Below are 19664 nucleotides of genomic sequence, written 5' to 3'. Positions count from 1 at the left end.
TTCAAGATGACAAAACCTCGCCAAAAAAGCTTTCTGAAATGTGTCGCCCATAGCCAGGTAAAGCCGGCCAGCTGATTGGCACGTAAGATCCTAAAACGAGTTTAACAACATCACAGATACTTTTTATGACTTTGGCAGCAAAACCTTTTCACAGGTTTCTCAGTCCGACCAAAGAGTTGGACTGAACTTCACAAATCTCTATAGTAAACATTTCAAAAGAACTTGTGAATTAACAAAGCATAACTTTCATAGTCACTAATAAAAAAAATGAGTACTTTGGGCTAAGCCCGTTTGCCTGTAATCTGAAGGTCACTGATTCAAACCCAACCTCAGCATGTCTGCAGGTCCTTGAGCACAGCCCTCCCAGCTCCCTGGCTGCCTTTCGCGGGCAGCTTACTCTGTAAAAAGCAAGTTGAGGGAGTCATAAAAAGTCAATTTTTCCCCATGGGGATCAATAACAGTATCAATTATTTAAAAAAAAATTAAATAAAAGTTTAATAAATGTCCAAAAAGTGCTATTAATCACAATGTACCATCCAACCACCTATCCTATTCAGGGTCATGGGAGGTCTGGAGCCTATGGGCACAAGGCAGGAATAACCCAGGATGGGGCGCCAACCCAGCAGAGGGCACAAGGAAGGGGACAACCCAGGATGGGGCACCAACCCATCACAGGGCACAAGGCAGGGAATAACCCAGGATGGGGCACCAACCCAGCAGAGGGCACAAGGAAGGGGACAACCCAGGATGGGGCACCAACCCATCACAGGGCACAAGGCAGGGAATAACCCAGGATGGGGCGCCAACCCATCGCAGGGCACAAGGCAGGGAATAACCCAGGATGGGGCGCCAACCCATCGCAGGGCACAAGGCAGGGAATAACCCAGGATGGGGCGCCAACCCATCGCAGGGCACAAGGCAGGGAATAACCCAGGATGGGGCGCCAACCCATCGCAGGGCACATGGCAGGGAATAACCCAGGATGGGGCGCCAACCCATCGCAGGGCACATGGCAGGAATAACCAAGGATGGGGCGCCAACCCATCGCAGGGCACAAGGCAGGGAACAACCCAGGATGGGGTGCCAACCCATCGCAGGGCACAAGGCAGGGAATAACCCAGGATGGGGCGCCAACCCATCGCAGGGCACAAGGCAGGGAACAACCCAGGATGGGGTGCCAACCCATCGCAGGGCACAAGGCAGGGAATAACCCAGGATGGGGCGCCAACCCATCGCAGGGCACAAGGCAGGGAATAACCCAGGATGGGGCGCCAACCCATCGCAGGGCACAAGGCAGGGAATAACCAAGGATAGGGCGCCAACCCATCGCAGGGCACAAGGCAGGGAATAACCAAGGATAGGGCGCCAACCCATCGCAGGGCACAAGGCAGGGAATAACCCAGGATGGGGCGCCAACCCATCGCAGGGCACATGGCAGGGAATAACCCAGGATGGGGCGCCAACCCATCGCAGGGCACATGGCAGGAATAACCAAGGATGGGGCGCCAACCCATCGCAGGGCACAAGGCAGGGAACAACCCAGGATGGGGTGCCAACCCATCGCAGGGCACAAGGCAGGGAATAACCCAGGATGGGGCGCCAACCCATCGCAGGGCACAAGGCAGGGAACAACCCAGGATGGGGTGCCAACCCATCGCAGGGCACAAGGCAGGGAATAACCCAGGATGGGGCGCCAACCCATCGCAGGGCACAAGGCAGGGAATAACCCAGGATGGGGCGCCAACCCATCGCAGGGCACAAGGCAGGGAATAACCAAGGATAGGGCGCCAACCCATCGCAGGGCACAAGGCAGGGAATAACCAAGGATAGGGCGCCAACCCATCGCAGGGCACACTCATGAATTCTCATACAGGCAATTTGGTAACTCCAGTTAACCTCAGTGTGTTTTTGGACTGTGAGGAGGGAAAATTCCAGCATCCAGGGAAAACCACACAAGAACATGGGGAGAACATGCAGACTCCAAACACGTAGGGCAGCGAATCAATCCCAGATCTCAGAGGTGATCGTGCTAACCACTGTGACACCGTGCCACCCCAGAAAAAGTACCTTATAATCCAAAATTTATATTCATGGATGTCTTTAAAAATATCACAAACAGCCAGTTTCCAGAAATTTCTGCATTTTGTAATATTAAGAGACATTATCATTTAAAAAAGTGTGACATGGATGCAACGGAAAATTTAGTTGGATATACGTCTAACAAAACAGCAGGAACCATATCAAAGACAGCTGTTTGAGGGAGTGTCAAAGAAAACAGTCTTCACTCTGTTTGGACGTGCAAGCAGAACTGCGATCCTGCATGCGAGGCTCCCAGGTCACCCAGCTGTCATTCGGCTGAAGCTTAACTGAGAAACACTTTCCGACCCAGTAGGATAAGCGGTTTGGAAAATGGACGGATGGATGGATGATTAGGTGAACAAATAAGCCTGTTAAGATATAGAGTATGATTCTCACTTGGATGCAGTCTTTATGTCCGAGACCTTCAACATAGAGACAAAACAAGTGTCAAGCAATACAACAGGGGCAAGCAAATGGCTAGAACCCGCCCCTCGCAAACTGAACGAAATTAAACGAAAAGTAAAACCGACAATGGAAAGATCTATAATCACCTATTTGATAGTTGGACGAGCTTCCTAAGAATCAGGCCCTTCTTCACTAAGAATGTACGCAACCTGACTCTTTTAGTAAGATAAAAGCATACATGTGTTTTGGCTCAAAGGCCTATTTGTCTGAAGCATTATTTACATCCATCCATTCATCGTCTGTAACTGCTTATCCTATTCAGGGTCACTGGAGGTCGGGAGCCTATTCCAGAGGCTATGAGCATAAGGCAGGGAATGACGCAGGGTAGAGCGTCAAACCCATCGCAGGGCTCAATTATTTCCTCATGTATAGATCTGCATTTGCAGTCATTTTGCAGTTCAGAATTGAATAGTGTTAAATCTCCACTTTCTCCAGTAAGATTAATTGCACAGAGATCTGGTCACTGTGGCAGCGTGGAGGATGTCGTGGTTTCCCAGCACTCTCACTCAGCCATTCAGTGACGTCACTGTGTGCTGTCACCCAGCATGGTGCCACTCTCATGGGGACAGGATGCACACTATCACTAACAAGGACTCAGTATTTATTAGCAACACCTTGCCCTCTGAGGAGACCCAAACCGTGCCAGGAAAACACGGCCCACGCGATAGCGGTCCCGCCAGAACCCGGCACCGTGGGACGGGACCACTGGAGTCAGTAAGCTTCTTCTGGCAAGCGCCACGCACTGACTCGTCCGCTTGTTGCGGGCAGGGTGAAGGGTGACTCATCGGACCATGTGATTTTTTCCCGGCCAATCAGGAGATGTCTGTCTGTGTCCTTTACACCATATAACCTGCAGGAGTGGAAATCAAAAATCAGCCTATTTCATAGCGACGACATAGCAGTGCATGGGGGTCTTATATAAGTTAGGACACACATTTTGGCTGCTTTCACACAAAGGCATATCCTAAGCACAGTATTACAAAATAGTAAACAATGTGATATCAGATACTTTAGTGATCCCTGGAGAAAATTCTCTTCACACCTCCCATCGCTTGCTCTTTCTAGGTAAAAATAAAATGGTTGCAAAGGGAAGCCACCCAAAGCTTAAAGGGGGGGTTAAAGGCCTTGCTCAAGGACCCACAGATGCACTAAGACTGGGCTCAAACTAACAACCTTCTGATCACAGTCTTAGTCCACTGAGCCACACACTGCCTATGTCCTGCTCTACTCTTTTATATTATGCTATACTACACTATACTATACAACCCTCCACAAGCGCAGCTGTTTAGTTTTGTCAGCAAATTCAGCAAAGTCCTTTGTTCGTAGCCGTCATCACTTCAGACGTCTACAGCACATGTGCAAAATCCCTATAATCAGAGCTAATACATAATGCATAGAAGCTCACCGGTAAGCTGGTATCCGCAAGATGAAGCTCATCAGACACAGGAGTCGCAGTTGGAAGGAGGAGGAGGTACCCAGAGAGGAGGAGAGCCCGAGCTCTACGGAGGTGGAGCTCCTCTGAGAACCGGAGATGAAATCAATGCGGCTGGATCATTGTGTTATAAATCATAGAAGCAAGTCCAGTTAATTCTCAGTAGAACAGCTGTAGCCTCTATAGTAGCAATAAGTAAGAATGGGAGCAGGCGAAGGAGGACATTGACTCGCAGCGTCGCAGTGCCGGACAGCGCAGGTTTCGTTTAGTTTGCAGAGGATTTTAACCCATTAGGCTCATGCTTATGGAACATGGCAATGATCACGACTGGGTGGCAGAAGGGAAGTAGCCACTCAGACGGAGGCTGCTTTAGGAATAGAGCCTCTGTTTGAGAGGCACAAAGCATAACACTGACAACCAAACTGTACAGCAAGGTGGCTGGAGTCTAACACAAAACTGACAGGTGCGAAGCAGCTACAGAAAGCTGTGTTCATAAGTCGAATTGGCCCAGACCCCTTTTAACAGTCAGACTTTATCCGTATCAAGTTCATATCATATCTTTATCTAAAGCAACATGGCCGAATCACTGGCAACGGATCTTCAAACCTTCAGTGGACGTTCCAGGCTGAATATGTGTACAGCCCAACTGAGAGAAGATGTGTCACGTGAGAACAAGGAGAATAGAATAGAATAGAGACGCTTCATTAATTGGCTAGTTTTCGCATATGCCATCTTCCTCACCATGAGACACATACAGCATACAGGTAAGAGCTACTTCTAGTTCAGAGAGCAGCATCGGTGGAAAAATGGGAGTTACAGTCCTCAAGGGGCCCGTGATGATGTCACTCTGCTGCTCGTAGGATTTGAAACGGAGCCCTTCTGATGGGCGGATCCCGAGTTCCATCCCACCAAATCCACATACCACCCCAAAAACAGGAGAACAGCTCCCCAAGGCACCGCTGGGATTCGAACCCAGGCTCTCCTGTTTACGAGACAGGCGCTTTAACCAACTAAGCCACAATGCCACCACTGATAGTTCTGGCTTTTCTGCGGCTGTGTTATTTATAAAGAGCAGGAATCACTGCTAATGGGGCTGACTCGGTCTGCATGGTGTTTCAAAGGATGCTTGAAATGTGCTAAAATTGGGCTCCGTCCGTCCATCTGTTTTTAGGAAGAGATGCAGTTTTAGGCTGCAATATAATATCTTATCATCCAAAGACGTCGTTCCAGGGTGGGATGAAGTCTGGCTAATAATGCCGTCAAAGCAAAGCACAGGCATCCTCTTCACAGTACCCAGTTACAAAATCCCAAACAGTTTCCCAATGAATTTCATCCATCCATTTTTAATAACACTTATAAATTTAAAGTTGTGGTGAGCCTGGAGACTATCCCAGGAAGAATATGCCTTCGTCTGGAACCAGAGCACCCAGGGAAAAATCACGCGGACGTGCAACATGCACGCTGCCGGGCTGGGAATGGAGATGTGTGACCGCAGCACCGTCCACCATGCCGCCTTGCAGGAAATCTCCTTTGTCCTTCTCAGGTCGCTGCTTATCTGAATAGCTGTATCCAGCAGAGACCAGAACATACACAGTAAACAGTCATTATAAGTGCAGCCAGCTAAGGTGTCTCCTACTTCAATCTACAAAAGTATCCACACGACTCGTCCACATATATTTAAGGTCTTTATCGTGTCCCTAACTCAACACAATGGCGCCTCTTCTTTTGCGATCGGTGTTAGTACACTCTCAGAAAAAAGGGTAACAACTTGTACCTTTGCTTTTCACTGGGGTTGTACCCTTGTAATTGTACCTTTTAAGGGTCAGAAATGGACTCCGAGTAACATTTCTGCACCATTGATTGTTCATTAATGCCGTTTGTACCTTTGGGATGTTTTGTACAGGTACAATTGCCTACAGCTAATGGTACAATTGGCAGACCCTTGAGGGTACAAGTTTCTACCCTTTTTTCTGAGAGTCCATGTCTTTGTTGTGGAAATGCCCATTCCACATCCAATGAGACTGTACGGCTCAAACGAAACGCAGTCATGTTCTCGATATACACCATTATCTCACCGCAAACCCCACTTTGGTTCTCACCTGGGAAGAACAAACGGTGGAACTGGTTTGATTTTCTCGCATTTTCGGTATAGGAGCATGTGTGACAGAACATCGATAAATTCCTCTGAAGTGCAAGTGAGAAGGAAGGCTTCGTTCCACCGATATGTCCTTCTGCATGCTGGAACCCAGTCTGCTTCTAGTTAAGTGCTTTCGTCATGCATCTGAAACACATCTGAGCGAAAGTTTTTTTTATGGAACTGTGTTTCGCCTGCGTGTAGCATATGTACACCATGCCCAGGGTGAGGTGAACGCCAAACTTACAGGCATCGCTGCAGTGAAAAACTAGTTGAATAATTATGTAATATGTCTACTGTTAACAAAATAAGCCCTTGGAAAAGAAAGCTGGATCGTTTAACAGTGTTGAAAAAAACCTGGCATGGCATTTTAGTGTCCATTTGTTAAGCTAAATTCCAAGCCTCAATTTTCAGTAATCGAGTTATAGGCAGATAAGAGTGTTCATTATCATTCAAAGCTTTTGGCAAACAAATGCAGACAAAAGCAATGTGAAAAATGTTAAGTCCTGGCAAGGTCACTGCGGCTATACAGCCATTAAACATGTGCTAGCATGGAAAAGACTTCTGTGAGCACGTTGCTGTGGCTGCAAGCACTGCGGAAAACTCCGTCTTGCACATTCCTGGACTGATGGGCGGAGAACTCCGTTTTGCACATCCCTGGGTGATGGGCGGAGAACTCCGTTTTGCACATCCCTGGGTGATGGGCGGAGAACTCCGTTTTGCACGTCCCTGGACTGATGGGCAGAGAACTCCGTTTTACACGTCCCTGGACTGATGGGCAGAGAAATCCATCTTGCACATCCCTGGACTGATGGGTGGAGAACTCCGTTTTGCACATCCCTGGACTGATGGGCAGAGAACTCCGTTTTACACGTCCCTGGACTGATGGGCAGAGAACTCCATCTTGCACATCCCTGGACTGATGGGTGGAGAACTCCGTATTGCACATCCCTGGACTGATGGGTGGAGAACTTCGTTTTGCACATCCCTGGACTGATGGGTGGAGAACTTCGTTTTGCACATCCCTGGACTGATGGGTGGAGAACTCCATCTTGCACATTGCCGGACTGATCAGCGGAGACATCTGGGGATTTTTACCTTCCTCCGTACTTTTATAGACAATGTGGTGGCTCTGAGGCCGGGGATCTGTGTTTGGAAGGTTGCTGGTTCCAATACCATGAATGCCTGGAGTGATCCTGCTCTGTTGGACCCTTAAGAAAGGCCCTTAACCTGCAATTGCTTTGTCCAGAGTATGACCTTAATCTACATCCAGCCCTATAAGGAGGTCCTCCAACTTACAGGGAACTTTGGGGGTTGGGGGCAGGATTGGAGCTCCAGCCACTGGGAAAAAACGGACAAACTGCACTCAGGTTCTCATTTCTGAGGTGGTTTGTTGTGTGGTGGGTGCAGCACTGTATTGTAATCAGCGTGCACCTGATACCGCTGGACTTCTGTTCTTCAGTATCGAAACTGAAGAATATATATATATTTATATAATAACATATATATTGAGAAATGCCTTTTAATAAGGAAATGCAAGAGCTCTATTTACCTAAAAATTACCTAAAAATTCTGGGCCCCCAGCCAAATTTTATGTATCATTTTATGTATTAAAGGGCCTCCATCAAGTGCTGGGCCCCTTGAATCTGCCATGGTACCCAATGCCCTAAACACCCCAGTTTACTGACGACAAATGTGGCTGTTTATTATGCTTCCATAGTGGCGACATGTTACGAGTTAAGTGCGTAGCAGAGATAAAAAGTCCTGGCTTGAGTGTTCAGCTTATGTAATTTAAAAGAGACACATATTCAATGGTGAAAAATTACAATATAAATCTTCAGCATGAAAATAAACAGCTGGTTGATTGTTACCCTGTCATTCGTTACAGTCTATCCACCGTTATTTTTGAAATATTATGGTATGACAGACGTGACACCAACGCTGATGGGATAAATTAGGAGATTTGATAGATGGTATTAAATTTAAAGGAGTGATTAGCATGTACTGAGGAAAAAGGCATGTGATAGAAAATGCTATTTGATTTGGGGGGGAGAATGAAATGAGCTCCGTCACCCCCGAGTAAGACACCCCCTCCCCCACTGGACAAGGGACTGAGCAAGGTGCATCTCTGTGACAGCGTGTACTGCTTCCAACATCTGGATTCCAGGACAGAAATTTATAACCACGAGTCGCGCTGAGAGATGGTATCAGAGCACCGGCATCACCCAGCCAAGACCACAATGATTTTGCAGACTTCAAGAATCGGCGACCTACAGCACATCTGAAGGATTCCCAGCTTGGGCCACCGAGCGACATCCATCCAAACACAATATTTACTAGGCAGCACTGAGTGGCTGAAACCTTTCGAGTGATAAATGCAGATGATCATTAATCCCAGACAGCTGGGACGCTGGGGTAGATAGGGGGAAATCTGAAAGGGTCGATCCAAAGCCACGCCGGTCTTTGCTGTTTCAGATCAAGGGCGTAAATCTTGAGCTGCTGACGGAAAGGCAGATAGAGTCGTGAGCAGCTGTTACAGGGATTTGCATCATGAACTTTAGAAGCCCAGTTTATATAACCCATCCTTCCTGTTCAGCTAACTGGGACTCTTCATGCTGGAAGGGGTCTTGGGCTCTGAACATGATAGGAACATGCCCAAACTAATGTGAGAGTATATGTCCTCCACGACGTGCTACACGAGTCATTCCATCTCCTGTTTCCATCTCAGCAGCATCAGAAGTGGAGCTGAAATGGATGGATCCCATCACAGATATGTCTGCAGCCAAACCTAGGAGATACCTCCATCGGCCTTTGAGGAAAGACCCGCCAGACGACAAGCGTAAGTCCGTCTGAATGGAGAAGTCGCCACACGCGATGGTCAGCAGTGCCATAAGTCACGAGGTCTGAGACTGTTCACTGAAATGACGGACTGCAGTGCACTGCGTCAGAGATGCTGGCGAGGCGAGGCGAGGCAGCAGCGTGACAGATAATGCAGGCTGACAGGGAAGGTAAGGAGGAGCTTCTTCCTAGTGGAAAGGCTAGAGACGGCACTTTAAAAGGTCTGTATGAACTTGGAGAAACAAGGGGGAAAGCCGGGACAGAGCAGAATGGAAACTGACCATCTGTAACTGCTAGAAGATAAAAATAACGGAAAGCTACAGGCAGCCTGCTGTATATAGAAGGTAGTGAATGTAATGTGGACTCGAAGAGAGAACAGAGGGAAGTGTAGGCATGTAGAGGCTGCTGGGGGATATTTAATCTATGAGAGTACACCATGTGATCTGGCAGGGGCGATTCTATGATTTTTCTTATGGTGTGCCATATTTTATACCGGGAGCCAAAATTGTTATCATCCAATGATATGTCGTTAATCGGTGAGTGACAAGGGAGCGAGCCAATAGGCTTTTAGCTTCGGCCAGTGCCCTCGTTGTCCCGCCCCTGTTTACGCCTCTGCGGTACAGGATGAGAAAGGAGAGGAGAAGATGCTCACGGAAGAGGCAGGAGGGGCCGCGGCCTGCTGCAGAGCCATCTGCCACCTCGGCCTGTCCAGGCACATTACCACAGATGCCGGCCCGACACGGACCGCTCACACTGCTCCGCTGGGGACAGAGAGGACACACGACCTTCCTGAGTCACCGTGAAGGCAGCCTGTAGAGGCTGGGAAACGGGACAGTGGTCGGACGTGGCCCCAGAACCCCTGAGAACGGTCAGCCAGAAATCCCACCACAGCCCTCACACATGCCGATGTATCTGGGGGAGTGGCAAGCCTCCCGGTGTTCGTCTGCTCTGCGGTCCAGCAGAGTCCGCTGCCCTTTCATCTGCTCACTCACCAAGCCGTTTTCTTGGAGCTGACTGATAACTAAAGGCACCAGGTAATGAACCCTTGAACAATCATATAAAAATAGCTTCTGGTCTTTTCCCTGCAGTATAAGTGCCTGTTACCCCCCCCTCCTCAATGAGTTAGGCCACATGCACAATTAATTTATTTAACACTCCTCCCCAAAGCACCATACATTTGAAGACAGAATCAGAACAGTCCTATAACAACGGAGGATTAAGGGCCTTGCTTATAAGCCCAACAGCTGGGCACTGCCAAGTACGGGATGCGAACCAGCAACCTTCTGATTAAAGCCTTAGAAACAAACCCACTTGGCCACACACACAGTCAGTTAGCCAGCTAGTCACATTGATGTTTCCATTTACCTGTTAGACAGGTGAGGGGGTCTCTGCACTCAAAAATGGGGTCACACATACTTTTGGCCATATAGTATATTAAAGTCACTACAGGAGGTGCGACTTTCGCTGGGTGCTTCCACCAGATTCACCAGAGGGATTGTTACTGTTGGTGACCATGCACAAGACCTTCAAAACATCTATGAAAAGTGCAAGAATAGAGATTTTCTGGATGCTAAGCTCATGTCACGGATTAGCATATGCCGCCTAATGCTAATTGACTAAACCAGATACCCTATCTGTGGCTGTGCCATGCTTCTGCAGTGGGTCTCATGAATATAAGAACAGTATGAAATATTTATGTTTCCATGTACATCCAAAAAAAAAACCCTTGTTTTATGGAATCTTCCCAGCACTCGTCAAACCCGAATTTGTTTTCATGCACGAGGGGACAGTCTGTCCTGCTCGCTGACTGACTGGCCGCTGGCAGACGGATCCCTAGCACTGATGTTAGCGTTAGCTGCGGTGGCGGAGGGAGGCGATGTAGCGCCGTCTGGTTTGCATCCCGAGATTCCCGCCACGTCTACTGCAGCTTCGGTGTGACGCTGCGATTTCCTCTGATGGGTCGTCATCTTCAAGGGCACGGAGCCACATCCCTGCGTCAGAACTTGACACAGGATCCCCGACGCCTCGGAGCTTGTGCTGGCAGAATCCGCATCGACGCTTCTAATTAAACAGGCCACAGCTGTGTCGGAACAGTGCAGTTATAATAACAAAGAGTCATTCACAGAAAACCAGCAGACTGAAATAAGGCACGCAGCATCGATTTATCCTTTTTATGATATTAATGCTTTATTTGCCATTTACTCGAGTTCATCGGAATGCTTCTTTTCAAATATTCTGTCTTGCTCTCCTTAGATCTAGAAGGTTCTGGAGGTGCAGCACTTTACAGGGGGTTCCCAAGGTGACCTGTAGCTGTTCTAGGTGCACTAGGTACAACCCACTGACTCCCCCAAGAGCTTTATCGGATGCAAACACATGACCCACTAAATCACACACCCATTAATGTTTGACCTTCATTTTTCTCTGAGTTCAGCGGTGCCCCCCCCCCCCACCCATGCAGCATCAGGCCCCTCCAGCACCCCATCCCCATGAGTCCGGGGCCTCCTCAGCGTCCCTGCTCACTGCCCCGCTGTCAGATGGAGGCCATATGGTGTTGCTGGTGTGGAAACACCCTTCACTGTCTCTCCTCCTCCTCACGTTCCTCGATCACGGGAAGCATGTGACCATGTTTGCGTTCGTCTCATTCGGGCCTCTGGACATGTTGTGTAACCACGTTATAATTGGTACCAATGAACCGGTGTGTGAGTGAAGACGTTATATAACATAAATTACATACATTTAAACATTATCAATGCCCATGTAGAGTTTGGGTACCAGTATTTAAGAACATATGAAAATAAACATACAGGTCCGTCTGTTTTATTCTCCCTCCTCTGTCTCACATGCATGTCCTGATATGACCTCACTTCCTCCTTCTCCTTCCTGTCCCCACAAAAGGCAGTGTGGCCCCCACGGGGGCACCTGGGATCAATTTCCACACTCTAGCATTCCAGAAATGTTTTGCTAACACTGGTTTCCGGAAGGTGCCCTGCCAGGGGTAATTCTAGGACTTTTGTTAAGGCAGTTGGGTGGGGGGGGGGGGGTGTGTGTGTGTGGTGGGGCGGGGCAACCATATCATTAGCCAATGATGCGTTTTGAATTGACATGTGACACGAGAGGGGGCCAATCAGTGTCCCTGTGGTCCCACCCCGCTCTATAGACCCCAGCCTCCTGCACCGCAGATATTGGCTGTACCAGGTTTGAAAGATAAAGCCTCACCAGCCGGGTAGGTATAACTTTCCTATCACACATTTTACCCTCTTGTGGGGAAATGGGCAGCTTGGGGCAACAGTGCTGCAGTGGAAAATGAATCCCATCAAAACATTTGCACACATAAGACTGGCAGAGAGGAGCCTCTTCTGAGAGCCCATGAGGAAGTAGCTGTGTGCTTTGTGATCCTGCATCAGTCTCTAATGACAGAGATGTGATCAGCTAGTGTCCTGCTATTCTGCGAATGAATGTACACCGAGGAGCAGGTAGCAACAATAGGCTCTCCTGTCGCTTTCATGCGGACCAGTAGCGACAAAAGACTGCGATTCTGCTACATTGAAGCATTTAAGCATCCTTGAGTGTGAGAAAGGCGCTATATAAAAGTACCTTATTAATATTATTAATATTATTACATTTCCTATAGCGAACGTTATCCATCTATTGACATAATCCACATCTCTGAGAAAGATGCACAGCATAAGTCCTGCTGATGAGTTCAATGAGCTTTATGACAGGGGTGAAATGATCCATCTATTCATCCATCTTCCATAACCACTTACCCAGAGTCACATGAGCCTGGGCGCTATCCCAGAATGCACTGGGTACAATGCAGACTACACCAAGGGCAGGATGCCAGGTGTCATTATCCATTAAACATAATCTGCATTATTCTTAATGAGGGCGTTATGCGTGTGTAAGATATGTGTGCAAGGTGTATGTAGGTCAGGCATGGGCAGTATTCCTGATATTTGCTTTTCAAATATGCACTTAAAATACAAAATTGTATTCTGTAATATGTATTTGACATAATAATTAATAAAAATGATTATGTAATAAGTATGAAAATATTTTGATGTTCAGTATTTTTGTCTTTTGAAAACAGAAGTAATATTTTCCACGTCAATGTATGTGTGATGACATCATATGAGCAAAACTTTCACTTTAAACTTACACAAGTTTAGTTTTTCAAGCATTTTAATGGATGGTCATTAGAGACTTTGGGCTTGTGAGTACGATCCTCTCTGTGCTGGTAACTGCTGGAATGGACAGAGGCAGCTAACGGGCCAGCGGGGTGCAGTCAGACTGCGTTACTGCATGGCACTGCTCTGCCCTCAGCTGCTGGGCCTGATCACATCACTCTCAGGGTCACTGGCAGGGGGTCACATGACCTCACTCAGTGCCCCCTCCCCCCTCCGCTGCCTAGCATTTTGACTTTGACATAGCCTCTCTGCTTCTTCTCAACACTTCACATTCCGCAGGCCTGCGGCGCGGCCCCCCCCCTCCCCCTCAAACCCACCTCTGTGTTCAGAGGCTTCACACTCTAGACCAGATGGGGCTTCTGATTCCGTTGACCTTTCCGGCACTTCCCTGACCTCTGTCCCCCTCGAATGTTCCCTCTCGTCTCCGCTCCCTCTCCACAGCTCTCCCCTATATAAATCAGACGTAGTGGCAGTAGGGATCTGATCTTCTCCCCTAATGTCACACTGTTACCACCCCAAACATTCCCAGTTGAGTCATGAACCATGATTTTACTGAGGCTCCGGGGCAGGAGGCTACATTGCATTGTGCCCTGTGCTGCTCTCTATTCTGGGATAAGTGATAACATCAATCCTAACAGCGCGTGCATTTCAGTGCACAGCAGTGGGTGGTATGTGGCTCAGTGGGCTAGACCTCTGTTCCTGTAATAGGAAGGTCGCTGGTTCTGATCCCTTCCTCAGCAGCATAGTTAAATGTCCGTTGGGCCTTTGAGTGAGGCTCTTAAACCCCCTGAAACACTCCGGGGACGTCAGGTAAACGGCTGCCCTTGTCATTGTGCCCAAATCTTTGCTCCTATGAGCTACTCTCTAAGGAGAGTGTGATCTGCAGGGCAACCCGTCCCCTGAACCTTACGGTACGTAACATGGGATATGTGAAAAGAAGCATCCCACTGTACTTGTGCACTTGGCAAATAAAGCATCGTTCAATTTGTGCCGTGTGTCAGTTTCACTGAGGATGGACAGACAGGTACCTGGTTAAAGGTAGCGTATGCCCCATCTCTCACAGGCTCCGGAGGCACCCCAGCAGGTGAGGAGTTAATTCCGTCTCATGCACCGACTGTGCCAATGACCTTTACCCGTGGTTAGTGAAGGCAGCAGAGAGCCATCCAGTAGGGGCATAATTGCGGGGTACAGTGTTTGCTCCCTGTTGTGCAGGAGCCAGTCCACACAGCATGTGCATCCAAAACAGAACCGCCCTGTACTCTGGTAGGCCAACACAAGTCCTGCATAATCTGATGCAAGTTTCCTTGGCATTGGTGTGGCAAGTCCTGGACCGGGTGATGTGGCTTATGAATCACTGTACTGCTCTCCGTACTGAATGGGATGATGTAGAGTATGCAATCCTATTCTGTCTTCTGTGCTGAGGAGGGTGGTGTAGAATATGTATTACTAAACTAGTGTCTACTGAACAGGGTGATGCTGAGTATGTGCTACTGTACTGATGTCTGTACTGAACAGGGTGATGCTGAGTATGTACTACTGTACTGATGTCTGTACTGAACAGGGTGATGTACAGTATGTATTACTGTACTGATGTGTGTACTGAACAGGGTGATGTAGAGTACAGTATGTACTACTGTACTGATGTGTGTACTGAACAGGGTGATGTAGAGTATGTATTACTGTACTGCCATCTGTACTGAAGAGGGTAATATAGAGTCTATACTATTGTACTGCTGTCCATTCTAAACAAGGTTAGAGAGTATGTATTACTTTACTTCAGTTTAAAATGAATGTATACTCCTTTGTACTCAGGTCACTGCGCAGGATGATTAATCAAAAACTGTTTTATTGTCAGAACTGAAAGTTACTCACCATTATAAACAGCAGTCTGGTCATATTACCCCAGATCGGTCTGGAAGCAAACAGCCTTTGTCTATTTACTGGCACCTCCTCCTCCAGACTGCGTCTGTTCCCAGTGTATTACATCACAATGATTCTACGCGCACCTGAAGACAGTTTTAAGCAGGTGTTCCTGAGATTAGATTGGGGGCCGTGGGTATTTCATTTGGCATAATTTGTATTCTGCTGAAGGACTACAGCTGATGCTCTGACAGCTATAGAGGAACAAACTGCCCGTTGGTCAAGGTGTGAAGGTGCCTCTCAATGCGGCAGCTTATGGGCTCCCATCAGCTCACAGGCTTTCAATTCCTACACTGTGCAGGACATAAAGAGCATTTAAAATGCACCTTAGCCCGATATGTGAATTATAAAACTGTAAAATATATGCACCCGGAATTTATAAACCAAAACATTTTTTCTAATCATCATAGGCAAAAGCCAGACATTAAACGGCATTCATGTTAGATTAAGTTACCTAAAATTAATACATGACAAAGATTCAAAACACAGTCATGACATAACCAGAATGCAAAGTCACTTTCTTCTCCTATCATTCTCCGACATTAGGCACCACTTTACGCTACAAAAGGACGAGCTTTTCTTCAGTCAGCCTGAATCCTGGATTCCGGAAACCTCCGGGGCTTCCGGTCTTGGATCCCCAGCCTTCTGTCATGTCGGTACCTGCAGCTGGCATATGTTGTCACTTCTGCTGGCCATCAATAAGATCGTACTGGTGATCGTACCTCGTGTGACGTATTTTAAGAAGGCAGAGGAAGGGAATGTCCTCCAAGACCAACAAAGGCTGAGACGCGGGGTCAGAATCGAACGACAGTCATTACAAAGAAATGGCTTCCATTGTTCATAGTAAACCCTCCTGTCAGTGTGCAGCTATCAGTGCTGATAAGACGGGCGGCACTTGCATGAGACATGCCTGCGAACGATTTGGGCTCTGCGGCTGGATGGTGAGGCTGCATTGCTTTTAAAACGCTGCCGTCGCGTTGCGTATACGGCGAAGAGAAGCCAGATCAGTGCACAGCTACGTTACGTAAATCACTCAGGAGAAAAAAAAAAACGAAAACAAATGTTTAGAATATGGTTCGAATGAGCTATCCGGGCAAATATGTTAGCGGAGATCGGGACGCCCTGAACCTAAGCTAGCCTTCAAGATTTGGTTTTTCTGTAGTATGACAACCAAAACCAACGAGACCCACATGTTTCATAGAAACAAACCGGACTGGATCTCAGGCGAGGCGTACTCTCAAACTCTAAATCTGATATGTAATTTATTACGAAATACATTTGGGAGTAAATAGCCCTGCTGGTAAACATCCTAGTGGGGCAAAGCTCAGCAGGATCCACAAGGCACTACGGCGAACACGTGAGAGCTACATTAGATACAGCTGAAGTGAACAGTCCTGCTTCAGAAGAAAGTCGAAGCGTATAAAGTATAACAGAACGCAAGAATATCTTTTTTTTCTATATGGAAGAGCAGGATAATATGAAAAATATCCCTATTATATTGCACAGGGTCACTCCAGCAGTCCAGTCTGAACTGACAGCCGGTGCATTAACAAGGTCATCGAAATGAGCTCCTGTAGACATTCCAGGAGCGGCTGGGTTAATGTGGACAAATGGAGGCACACTGAACCGAATGAGTCCAGATATTTCTGTGGGACCCTGAACATTTATCCTCAGCCGGGGCCACTGCACCCAATTATACATCTTCGCCAAGAAATCAATTTCCCCCGAACAGATTCCGCAGCAGTCCGGAAACTTCTACAGTCTTACCCCGTTCTCCTTCGGTTATTAGCATGTGCTGAGAAATGTCAGAGTGGCACTAGATGATGGGAGATAATCTCAGTCCTGAATCTTTTAATGCGCCCTTTAGTTTGGACGCAGGGTGGCTCGTTCCCTGGGTTTGGTGCTAGGAAGACATTTTTCATGTTTTAATGTCTTTTGTGTCGAGCATCTTCTCTTACAAAATGTGCTGAAGGAAAATACTGCAAAGGTACTTATATATGCATGTATATATGTTACATGGAGGTTTATATGCACCTTTTGCAGCATATTTTATAGGGCAAGATGGCCGACACACACACACACACACACACACACATATATATATATATATATATATATATATATATATATATATATATATATATATATACACACACACACACACAAATAAAAGAAGAGGTGGGTATGAAGCTGTTGTATCATTACTTTTCCGGCCAGGACTCACTATGTAATCATTTTTATTGATCTGCTTCTAATAGAGTCTGAAGTAGGTAAGATTACTTTCGGTATATGATGTCGGGTCCAGCCCAGACGACTAAACTGTCACCATAAAGAGCAGATATAAATGGGTGAAAAGAAAATTATAACAGGGGTCATATGGGAGTCAGAAACTCAGCACCTGGAACATTTGCTTTGACTCATTGTCCTCATCTCGGGTCACGTTTACAAGAATTTTTCCACACGTGGCTCTCATTGGCTGAGGCATAGACATCCCAGTGGTCACATGCCCTTTATGGTAAACCAATCACAAGCAGGGAAAAAAAGGCAGATGTGGCAATCAGGCTAATTGCAGACATGGCATACTACATCTAAACCAGGGTTTGGGAACCTGTTCCATGGAGGGTGGGTGCTTGGAATGGCCTCTCAATCAGCCAATAACAGTTGGTCCCCAGCACTGGAGCCGAGAACAACTGTTTTATTATTGGCTGATTGAGAGGTCATCCCAGAAACCCACCCTCCATGGAACGGGTTCCCCACCCTTGATCTAAACCAAACTACGTAGGATTTGTAATAACTGATGGTTGATCGGAGTCAATAAGAAATGACCTCTGCTGATTTAAATTCAGTAATATCCTTATTCCTTTGAAGACTTGCATTACTTGCATAAATGAGATGTGATCATTGTCATTCAGGGCCGGCTCTAGCTGCAGGCAGTTCCTTAGAGCCCCTGGATTGCCTGCATTGTGGAGGAAGTGAAATGATCATCAATTTTCTTGGTAGGATGGTGCCCCAAGTAAAGCTTTTCCTAGAGACCCTGAAAAGGCAGAGCCAGACTTGTTGTTGTTAAAGTGGATATTAAAATATCAGTACATGCTGGAAGATAGAATTGTATATTTAAGCGTAATATTTTGAGCATCATTATTAGGAGCCTTGCTTGCCATTTTGAACCATCTTCATCTTCATAACGCCGCTTCTGCCCCAGTGTTAAGGCAGATTTTCCAGCCGCCCCTTCCGCCCCCTGCTCGTCACGGTTCTGCCCTGGGAGTCCATCCTGACTTGCGTCCCTGCCGTTCCTCCCCGCCTGGAGTGACGGAAGAGGCTCATGCCGTGTGGATCACAGCGCGGCGATGGCTGCAGACGACAGACAGGCACAGCGGGCGGACGCTGGGAGCCTGCTCACGTTTGACTTCTCCGGCTGAGCTGTAACCTCCCCGGCTGACACTGCGAGGCATTCAACAAATACGCCCGTTTTCATCATTTATAATGCAGCACTTACCTCTAATAGTGCCAGTAATAAACGTCTATCAAACGTGCGAATGCAGCAGATTATAACTGGCCCAATACCTGGGTGTTGCCATAAAGCCTGTGCTACATGAATCACATCTTCAATTACAATCGATTTTTGCAGCAGACACTTTTATCCAAAGTGACGTACAATTAAAAGCTGGGTCACAAAATCCCAGGAGAGATTAGCGGTTTGCTCACGGGCCCAATGGTGAAATGTGTTAACTCTGGGATTTGAGCCAACACCCTTCTGATCACAGACACAGCATCACAACCTGCCGAACCACACATCGCCCACATGTTCAGCCCAGGCCATCCAGTCCTGGCTCTCAGAAAGATCTCTGTCTGATCATTACTCTTCCTCCAAGCTACTAATGCAGCCATGAGCTTTGTGACCATGCATGATCCTTGCTATACATGATCCTGCCCATATATGGTCCTGACCATATACGGTCCTGACCATATCTGGCGGCACGCTAGTTTGTGGAGCAGAAAAATAAATCTCTGTCAAAGTATCCTGGTAAGAAGTGTGAGCCCCTTATCTCCCCTCTGCTGGCTCATCATCAGTGGGGATTTCACTTGCCCTTCACTTCTCGGCATTCCTGATTTATGTCTGTTGCAGACACTCGCTTTGCTTTCTTCACGCAGCAGGCTGATGTGGCAGAAGTTAATCCACATCACAAAACTTCAATGTTCACCCATCGCTTCTTGTCGACACGGCAGGAGGCAGAAGCTGGCCCGGGCCTCCTGTTTCATAAGTGACACCCGGCAGGTTGCATATCCGAGCTCTGCGTCACTCAGCCCTAGAACACTTAAACCAAGGTGGCCAGTGAGACGCATGAACAACTCTAATGCACCTTTGTGAATAAACAACACAGGAGACTTTAAAGCTCGCTTTTTCATGCACGTATCAGACTACATCGCCTATGTAGCTCTACTAGAAATCTTCCGCAGCCAATGGAACAGTGACGTGGGATCCCCTTGGGAGATGTTGCTTGAAGAAATTAAATGATTGTACTTGATTGGACCCCGAGGGGAAATTCTCTTTTTGCCTGTCCCGCTTTGTTCTCCATGGATGAGAGCAAGCTTGGCAGTGAAGGGCAGC

The 19664-nt window shown here is 47.4% G+C and overlaps 1 non-coding gene across 1 annotated transcript; it reads right to left on the bottom strand.

The window, feature by feature from the left end:
• Positions 1 to 4927: 4927 nt before the first annotated feature.
• trnat-cgu (transfer RNA threonine (anticodon CGU)) lies at positions 4928 to 5001 on the bottom strand. Its single transcript has one exon. It is a non-coding gene; the product is annotated as a tRNA-Thr (tRNA).
• Between the last annotated feature and the right edge of the window lie 14663 nt (positions 5002 to 19664).

Source organism: Brienomyrus brachyistius, chromosome 9 (genome assembly GCF_023856365.1).
Source record: "Brienomyrus brachyistius isolate T26 chromosome 9, BBRACH_0.4, whole genome shotgun sequence".
Lineage (NCBI taxonomy): Eukaryota > Metazoa > Chordata > Actinopteri > Osteoglossiformes > Mormyridae > Brienomyrus > Brienomyrus brachyistius.
Note: the sequence above shows the minus strand (reverse complement) of the source record. Positions and strands in the feature narration are given on the sequence as shown.